Source organism: Pangasianodon hypophthalmus, chromosome 5 (assembly GCF_027358585.1).
Source record: "Pangasianodon hypophthalmus isolate fPanHyp1 chromosome 5, fPanHyp1.pri, whole genome shotgun sequence".
Taxonomy (NCBI): Eukaryota; Metazoa; Chordata; class Actinopteri; order Siluriformes; family Pangasiidae; genus Pangasianodon; species Pangasianodon hypophthalmus.
The window spans coordinates 729,851-740,805 of NC_069714.1; positions in this window are offsets into that span (position 1 = coordinate 729,851).

Below are 10,955 nucleotides of genomic sequence, written 5' to 3' on the forward strand. Positions count from 1 at the left end.
CACGAACATCTGTTATGGACATTTCCTGGAGTTGTGTTGTGGGGGTTGCGAAAAACACAGATGCGCACTGCACGCACTTTCTGTCTCCAACCAGCTCAGACATGAGATAAAACATATAAAAGTCAGCGTGAAGGATCAGCCGAAAGAAAGAATGAGGAGGTAAAAAATGTCCTAGGAATGAGACAGAAGAAGGCATTAACTAATGACACACAAGTCTAATTGCACACGGCGCAGTGATGGAGTGTGTAGTAACAGAGTGGTGAAAAAATCTGCACATGGAAGGCATAATGGATTCTACAGAAAAGAGAGAGAGAGACAGACAGAGAGAGAGAGAGAGAGAGAGAGAAACCCAAGTAGTTGTATGACATTGGTTTTAGGGTTACAGAAACTAGCACATAAACATAGATATACATAGTATATACTACGTGTTTCTGGTTGCGTTTAATGCAAGTAACCTGGTAAAACATTGTAAACATAAACCCCAGTGCAAGGAGGTCATGACTAGCAGCACACGACAGCAACCAACACTGCAGCAAACTCTGGCTAGGCGAGAGAAAATGTCTACATACATGTTGTTCTTGATGATCAGTCACTATCGGTCATCGACAACGAGGGATTCTGATGCAGTGAAAACAAAAACGTACTTTACCTACAGCTATACAGAAGCACTTTTCCGCAGTGAAACAAAACAAGCTCCTCTCCATTGCGACCCTAGCTCAATCCAAGCTAGTAGCTAGATTACGTACTTCATTTAAATAGAAGTCGCTAACATTATAAAGACCGAGCCTATTTGGAATCACCACCAGAGGGCAACACTTAAAGATATGTGTGTATTTTACAAGAGGTAACAAGTTGCCAGGACTGGCCTCTCGATCATAGAGCGGCAGAGTTCAGCTGCTTTGCGTAGGCAGTTACAGATGTTCTCCAGGGCCAGAAGTGGGGTTCCAATGATTTACGGAGGACTGCTGATAACCCACTGTAGACCTTTCCTGTTAGCAGTTACTACACCAAATTGCAGGTGCTGATGTACTCTGCCTGGTGCCATGGTAGAACATCAGCAGAAGCTGTTAGGGTGGAGTAGTTTTGAGAAAAAGGATGGAGGGAACAGACGATGCATTGACCATAAGGTCTCACCAGGCCCTCCCCCACTGGAGCAAGCTCAACCTCATCCATATCTAGAGGATGACAAGTGGAAGCTTGCCTTCTTGACAAAAAAAATGAGGTTCTATAAATATCTGGTTATGCCCTGGCTCTGTCCCAGCTGTCTGTCAATATCTTCAGGGACATACAGGTTTGTTGTCCTCTACATTCTGGTGGAACCATCAAGTCTGTACTCAACCTGAGTACTTGAGTCACATCATGGCCATGTTGGAAAGACTGCTAGAAGTTGTTCACAAAGGCTGAGAATACTGGATTCAACTTTATTGTCATTGTGCAGAGGACAAGTACATAACCAATGAAATGCAGTGTTTTCACAAATCCCAGCTTAATAGGAAGCTGGGGTCAGAGCGCAGGGCCAGCCATGATACACTGCCCCTGGAGGAGATGTGGTTAAGGGCCTTGCTCAAGGGCCCAACAGGGGCAGCTTGGCAATGCCGAGGCTTGAATCTCTGACCTTCTGATCAGTAACCCAGAGCCTTAACCATTCAGCCACCACTGCTAATATACATGGCAATCTGGAGCACGTCAGGCGATGTCCAGTATCCTACTCCTTGCCATGAGCACAAAAACCTTCCTCTTTTCTGCCTCTATAATGTTAGACCAAGAGATACCATTGTCTTGCCCACCTGCTTGGTTGCTCCAAACTATCATAGCAGCTGAACTATCTACCAAGCCACCCGTGAAGTTCATGGCAGGGGCCATTAGGCCAAGCTTCTCACTTAGGCACATACACTAGCAGCTTAAGTGCACCCACACTGGCAGCCTAATTTCCAAACTTATGTGCAAATACATGCTTCTGTAAAGCCTAGACTCCTTCTGCCTGGAACGTTGGAACCTCTGCTTATACCACAAGATCCCTGGTCATGTGAGGCCCATGCTGAAACATACACCATAAAAGTATTTGTCTCGTTTAATCTATTTCATTTAATCCTTTTGTTTCAGTGTGGATCAGTGTGTTACCGCTGCTGTGTTGGATTTCAACCACAGAGGGGCATCAGTGCGTCAAATCAGGGGGAGTGAAGAGAAAACACACACACTCACACACACACACACACACACACACACGTTTGTCTTACTATCCTTCTGAGGACCCTCCACTGACATAATTATAATATGATATTAATGCTATTCCTATTCTAATTATCCTAATTATATTATGACATAATGATATTCCTTTTGCAGATACACCAACAAATAAAATTGTTCAGTTGTTATGTCACTGCATATTTCATATAAATGCTCATACACTCCTCACTGTTGTGGTCTCTTAGCGACTTATTCAGTGTGTGTGTGTGTGTGTGTGTGTGTGTGTGTGTGTGTGTGTGTTACACTCCTCATCATCTCTCAGCAAATAACAACACACTCCATTTGGGACTTACATTAATGAAGCCTTATGGAAACACATGATTCAGATTTCTGCGAGAGACATTTCATGATTCGTCCATCACGAGAATCTCCAATCCTCTTACTGATGTTCCCATGGCCTTGTTACCATGGAAACAATGTTTACAGCCCTACGGCGGGCTAAAAATGACTTGAGTGTGTGGGAGACGAGACAAAAATGTTACACAAATGCTGCTGTTTTTATTTTTTGTTGTTTTTTTTTTTTTTTTTTTTTTTTTTGATTGAGGCCATGGATTAAATTTGGATTTTAGTGATACACTTGTAACCAAAACACACACTACACTACAGTACATCATGAGAGGAAGTGTGTGTGTGTGTGTGTGTGTGATGGTCTCCACTGACATCAACGCCAGTTATTTTATACACTGTTGTTACTCTTAGCCTCAAAATGACCTCTGATTTTTAGAAAAGTTATATTTATTCAGTTTAATTATACTTTATTTGTACAGCACAGCTGTAGATTTAGATCCCTAATGAACGACCCAGAGATGGCTAGCTTTTTTTTTTTTTTTTTTTGTGACTAGCTTTTGGCATAGACTATAGCTGAGCACAAGCAGATGTGGTGGCATGTGAACTAGCTGGTCAACGAAATATGAAATACGTTTGAGCGCATAGCCAGAAAACACTGTTGTTGTTATTATTATCTAGACAATCCATTTGATTCTGTAGCTAGGCATGCGTAAAGGTGAGTACCGAGAACATATAGCTAACACAGAACGTTATTAGAACTGTCAGTATTTAGTAAGAATTTAACAAGAATTTAACGGTTAGACAAATAACATTCCTGCAATGTTTGCTATAAGAAGGGTTAGCTTTAGAAATTGTTCACGCAATGCTCACGCACGCTGTTCACGCAATTCTCCCAGTTACATAAAAACTAACAAATGTTTATGTTAAACGTTTAGAATTAACATTTGTTAATTCTGGCAGATGTTTTTAGTTCCTGGAACTCAGAACATTGCGCTAAATGTTTTAAAAATTGTTCACGGATTTTCTTTTTTTTTCAATCTCATGCTTTTGCCTGTGGAACGTTTTTCAAGTGATTTGGAGGGTGAGAATTAAAAAATGAAATATTCACATCCAAGTAGCTCACACATCATATAAATTGAGCAGAGTGTGTTTTTTTTAACGCTGCATTGATTGTCTGAGAACACAGCTGTCAGTGTGTGTGTGTGTGTGTGTGTGTGTGTGTTTTGGTGTCACTGCGTTCATCATCTAGCGTGAATGAAGAAAACACTGTAAGAGTAAGGGGGAAAAAAAGAGATAAAAACAGGAATGGATAAAAGTCCAACACATAAAGAATAAACTCTAACGTTTAGGAGAGCAAAACAATAAAATAAAATTCGTCCAGGAAAAAAAAAAACTCGGAAGTTTTCTACTGATCTCGTTTCTATTCTACTCACAATGTAATGTTCTCTAGCAACAGGCCTCACGAACGGATTTATTCGTAAATTGTTCGCAGGAGCATTTACGCAAGAACTGTGGTGTTTACGAAAATCCAAAAACATTCGTAACCATTAGTTACATTCATAACATTCGTAACTTAGATCATTTCATATTAATGATTTGAAAGAAAAAAAATTCGTACATTAAATTTTAAATTAGGGCAAAAGTAATGGCGCCCCACAAAAAAGCGGAGGTAGGGTGTGTCTAAGGTAGCCGAAGCGCTGGAAGAATTAGCACTTAGGAGGCGCTCTTTCACCGTTTAGTCATTTTCAGTAGTTTGTTTTTCCATGAAAAAAATTCACATATAGCGTTATCAAAATCTTTACTAAGCTCGATAAAGGATGCGCAATGAGTGACAGATCTTCTATCTGAGACGCTGAGGTGTATCTCTGCCTCACTGTGTTATATCGTCTATAGAAAACACTTTTTAAATATTTTCTAATTGAGAGAGAAAGGCTCTGTAGTGTTTGTCCTGGTGATGTCAGTGTTCGTCCACTGATTTATGTGGGATGTGAAACGTACACTTTCCCAAAGTACGGCACGAGAGCTCATTATGAAGTCTGTGTTTTTATGTGTAATGTATTTCGATTTTCATTTAAAAAGAAAATTTGCATGAACGGATAAAATTAAAATTTTTTTAAAAAGACATACTGACGTTGTTTGACACATAACCTTCCTATTGTGTGTATGTGTGTGTGTGTGTGTGTGTGTGTGTGTGTGTGTGTGTGTGTGTGTTGACTCTAAGAGAAGACTCTAAGATGGTAGCTATGAGGAGCACTGTGTTTCCACAGCAACCAGAAGGAAGAGGAAATGAAACAAATATGAATGACTCCCTGAAGGAAACACACACACACACACACACACACAACATTTATTACACAGGGATACTCACTGAGACAGAAAAAAAAAAAAAAAAAAAAAACATGGTCCCCACAAGGTCAAAACTGTCACACATTCCTATCGTTATAGGGCATTATAACCACGGCCTACACACACACACACACACACACACACACATACACACACACACAGAGTCAGTTTCACCATTAAAGTAAAACTGCATCCGTGCACACATTTTAAATGAAAATTAAATGAAATTCAACTCTTTAATTTAAAAGAAATGTCTGTGTTTGTATTTGGCCTTACTGCCTCAGAGCAACAGGATGTGAAAAAAAGAAAAAAAAAAAAAGCTAAAATATCATTTTGTCTGTCAGGTGAAATGCAAAAAGGCATTTCTGTATGAAATCCCACACAATATTTCATTATATGAATTGGTTGCAGATGCAAATCAAACCAGAGAGCTTCCAGGTATGATTACTGGGCAGGAACACACACACACACACACACACACATGTATGAACAGCAGTTGGGGGGGGGTTTGGATTGCTTTTTGCTGGAGGAAACAGAAGGAGAAAAGGCTAATGAGATACAATTCTTCACCCCCAGAGCTGACACCTCGGATAAACCACCGATAGAAGTTCTCCTAGGAATCGTTGCGGTTTTGTAATATTTTGGACTAGAGGCCGTGAAGTCACTGCGATGACCTTTGTCCATTTTTCTTTTAACTCCTGGACGTCAAGAATGTAGCCACGATTTATGAAAATGCACATTTCTCTCATTTGATGTATAGCTGATTGTCAAGGACCGTGGCATGCATAGTTAACCCATTAACGTCTTCTTGCTTGGAAGCTGAATAAACAAGGACATCATTTATATGACTAGAGATGACATATTGACGATATAGATTAAGAGACAATGCAGTTAAAATACTCATAAAGACTTGGAATACTGGGGGAGCATTCACCAGGTCATAAGACATAACTAAATATTGTAGGCCAATTAATTTCCGCTTCTTGCCCCTCTCTGATCCTGATGAGGTTGTGTGATGGAGGGATGAATGTATCAAGGTCAGAGCTTCCTTCACAGATTCTTCCCTAGCTCAGGTTTCAGCTGCTGAAAGATAAAGGTGACTATGTGGGTAGTGCAAATCCAGGTGAAAAGGTCTATATCTCAGAGAATTTGGCTTTACTGAGAATCTCAGTGAGGTCAGAATATGAACTGGGGATTTGGACTTATGACATGGACTTGAAAAGGCCTACATTGCGACTTGTCAGTTCTCCATTCTTGGCTATAATCAGCCAGGGAATTCTCAGAACTACCAAGAGATTTGGTGCTTAGAAAGTACATGGAGTCAGCATGGAGGAGCCCGGTGCAAATGGTTCTTTTCTTTTACCCAGAGGTACACCATCTAGAGCAAGGAGACCAAGGGACTGTTAAATAGGGATGGCTGGTAAAGTGCATTTCCATTTTCTGAGAGAGAGGTGACAGCCACGCTCACCTGGGACACGGAGGTATTCTGAGGGTGAGACTGGTACTCAGTAATGTCCTTTTCCTCCCTCACTGAAGATACTGCCTCACTCTCAGATATCCAGTCCATCTCCATTAACATAATTCATACGGAAAATTATATATTTCTATATATATATATATATATATATATATATATATATATATATATATATATATATATGTACATATCGCTTTACAAGGGAAAAAATTGACATGAGTCCTAAGGGAAAATGGGTTTCTCAGACAGATTAAACTTGGGTAAATTGGGTATTTGACAAATTATGTGTCTTTTGGAGCTCACACAATTAGCAAACAGCTAAAACTGTCTAAAATTGTCTCCATTTTAAATAACAAATTCTTAAAAAAAGTACAGATCAACTTATTTAAATATTAACCTAGCGTCTTAATAACTGACTAGTCTAAAACAATTATTATTAGTGGATTCATTGGACCTGGTTCTACAGCAATACAATGAGCTCATGGCCTTCTTTACAGTGAATTATAGAAATTTACCAGGGCCATTTGGTCATTCAGTCTATTGGCTACAATCAATAGTGCAGTCCCCCTCTGGGAGGAATCATTTCCCCGAATGTGTTCATGTGTCTGTGGCACACAAACACACTTACTCACACTCATAGTGGAATAATCTGAGGTGCATTCACAAAAAAGTAAATACCATCACAGGGAACCAGGGTAACTAGGAAAAATATGGAGACTAAGACAAATTAGAAACTAGGAAAACCAGGGGAACAAGCGCAAACTAAAACAAAGTAGAAAAAGTGAGCAGCAACAAAGAGAAAGATGAAGCAGCAGTGGCATTAGTTAAGAGCAAATGAACAGAAGGGCTATCCCTATGATATTTGGCATTACGGCCCTGCAACCCAGCACTGCCTCCTCCTCAGCTGCCACTAAGAGAAAGGGAAAAAATTGTCCGCCGAGCTGCACACCTTGAACAAGCTCTAACTGAAGCCGACCGAGCCAAGGCAATACTGACCCACTAGGACCCTCTGCGACCCCATTGGAGTAATCAGACTAGGCCAACAGCAGAGTAAGAGAATAAGCAGCTGAGAGGTGGATTGCAGTCACAGCTGATCTAATGTCTGTCCAGCAGCTGTGAGTAAAGTTTGAAGGCCATCTCTACATGCACATTTTCTGGCTAGCATGCAACAGGGACCCATGTACCTGCTCAAAAGTAGCGCTCGATCTCAGTAAGAGCTTGATCCTCCTTGTATCCTGAAGATACAAGTGCTTGATCGATGAAACAGTGTGCAAGGGAGACTAATTCCAGATGGTGGCGGCTAGAATCGGTGAACTATCCTGTAGCCTGTGGACTATGTTGTGTGTCCTAGTGAAACTATATGTGACTTAATGCAATCCCAACACAGAATCCTAGCCACTGCCCTGCATTGACAATACTTTTACTACTGTTGCTGATTTGCAGTAGTTCAGCTGCTTAGACCTGTGCAGCAGTTAGTCACTCCAGAAGCCAAAGAGATTGTGTTCATCCTGGGAGCAGAGTGATAGCAATTCTGTGTGATAACTGCCATGCTGCATGACCACTGGATAGTCTATTGTCTCTACTATGGATAATCTTTTGCTGCCAACTTGAACAACAATTTCACTAACCTGGTTGTTTTCATCACCATCACAAAAGCCAGCCTAAAGCTCAACCCCATTAAGTGAAGTTCCTGGGACATAGTGGAGGCAGATGGTGTTGCCAGTGTCAAAAGTGTGATCAAACTGCAGTGATCCCTTGGTCTGGGCTTGTTCCGTCGCCAGTTTGTTAAGTGCTTTGCCACACTCAACATGAAAAGCACTGCATCCCAGTGGGATCCAGACTGTGGAAAAAAAAGCATTCAAGAAAATCATTCAGGGGCACTCACCACAGCCTGGGGTTAGCGTTCTCAGATCCTGCTATTTGTTAGATAGAAAGCAATATTGCTTATTACAGCTTATATCTCACCAAGGCGAGACAAACTACGGAGAAATTACTGTGCCATATAGTGAGAGTTTCTGACACTTGTCGCAGGGCTGCAGCAAATCATGCTTGACTAACCTGGCTGTTGAATCTGAGGGGCAGCTAGTTAGATGGGCAGAAGTGCTCCAAAACTACTGGATCTCCATAAAATATTAGGCAGGACAGGTACACGGCAGTGCAGATGCCCTGTACTGCAGACACTATGAGTACAGCGGCAGACAGTGTAAGAATAGTGCAATGGTGGAATCAGCCATGATGGAGGTCGAGTCCTCATGTAGAGGTCATGGCAGTAGTGGAGCCAGCTTTACCGACAGTTCAGGCTTCTGCGTGTGAGTTCAGAGAACTTTCAGCAGGCCCAAGAGAATGCTGGGTTGGCTCTGCATGCCAGAAGCGACTATGACTGCTCAAGGACGAGCCAAGAAGGATTATTGCCCCCACTGGGACTGCCTGGTAGGGCATCACAGCCTTGCCTATCGCTGCTGCCTATTGGATACCCTTCCTGGTTTTGTGCTTTGGCAGCTGCTGGTACCCTTGAAACTACAGGAGAAAGAGCTTTGTGGACTTTGTCACATTGTTGTGACACCTGCCGCAGTCCCATGCACCTCTACGGCCAGGTGGCCAGGTGGATTTGGTTGGCGTGGACATACTGGGTCCTTTTGCTACCACTGGTGCCTGCAGCTGCTAAATCCTTGTGGCCATTGCCTACTTCACAAAGTGCCCTGAGGTCTATGCGGAGCCAGATCAGATCCCCAGCAGCACTGCGGAAAGGCTGGTGGAGGAAATGTTACACTGCTTCAGGGCACCAGAGGAGCTTCTCTGTCAGCTTCACTTCAGCCACATTCCTCTACGTCTATAAGCTGCGCTACCCCATTGACCTGGAATGACTTCTGGTATGACACAGTTAATACCAAAAGAATTCATCCTCCCAATTACTCCAATTATTCCTTCTAATTATTTATTTATGCTGCATTAATTTTTTTAACCTTAGCTCCGTTTTTAACCTACTTTTTAAATCAAATGTCTTCCTCTTTGAAAACAGATAAGAAGCCGTCTCATTAGGGAGGTTCAGGAATCGGGGAAAGTCAATACTGTGATGGACACTGACTGCTCAACCTTATGCAACGGCACGTCGTTTGAACATAACGATCAATAATCCATGACACGGTGGCCATTTTGGTTCAGAATTGTATTTATATACCTGAAATGGATTTCAGGTTTCAGCGCATGAACATTTCATGGAAGTTTTTTTAACGCATGGAAGACACTGTTGAAACTCAGGGACACACTGACATGTTTGTATTAGAGTTAACATTTTCTTTAATGAATAATATTTCTGTTCATAACTCAGCACAAGTTGTTTACATGGCTATATTTAGCTAGGTATCGCAGCACATCCTGACAGGCAGGTACATTTTTAAATAATATTTAAATAATGTCATAATTAGAATGATACGACAAATTTAACATGCCTGTTTAGGTATTTTGTGAGTTTGATTTATTGACAATGCATCAACAACAGATTTCCTTTTGAGGCAGTTGATCACTTGTTGATATTTTCCTCACGATTGTGTCTTACTAATGTCAATAAAATGATATAAACCCTAAGAGGTTAGTTCCTGTACGGTCCTGTAGATAAACCATATCAGTACCAGGTGTTAGACAAGTGTCTCAGTGAAATATGGAAAATATGATGGAAATGATGTTAGATGATGATAATTCTGAGTGAAATGTGATATTAGCTTTTGATCAGTGATGAAATAAAACCAGAGCTTGCCCATAGACAGCTGGACCCATCTGTAGGCAAAAGGTCACATTGTAGAGGATTTAATGGGCAATTAAAGCTGCTGTAACTGCAGCCGAGACAATTTCGAGAAGGATGTCTAGTGACCTCGCAACCTTTTGTTCTGCATATACAACTTCAAGTCTTCGCCGTCTGGTTTAAAAAAAAAAACAAAAACAACGCCTGACAAGCAGTAATTAAATCTCAACAAATGAAACTTTGAAATAAGGTTTTGCAACATTCATAAACGTCTTTATTGGATCAACTGCAAACCTCCTAATGGCTTTTCACCCCCAGTGAATCAGTAACACTGACACTGCCGTTATGTAATCCAGGTGGCTGATCACTCCACGCTGCCACTCGCATTTCATCAATCCCTACACGGAGAAACCGACTCTCTACTCTCTGACTCGCAGTTTAAAGAGAAACATGACACCACCTTGGCCTCCTGATTTATCTCTGAGAAGACCGAAATCTTGACTCCCACATGGATGGGGTTTCAGGAGCGTGTGTCGCTTGTGCAAATGTTACGCAGGGGATTGTGGGATGCAGGAGTCTGTTTCCATGGCAACACATCCATCCTTCCTTCCCTAACGATGTTTCATGCCTGCTGTTTTATGCAAATATAAAGGCGCTTTAACAGTAATAGGGGCTGAAGAGTGATATGATAAAAGTGTGACTCTCTCTCTCTCTCACACACACACACACACACACATTTGTCTTACTATCCTTGTGAGGACATTCCACTGACATAATTATTAATACAGCTAATTGATGCTACGCTACACTTGAATCTAACCCTAACTGTCATCTCAAGGAACCAAAAAGGAAACATTT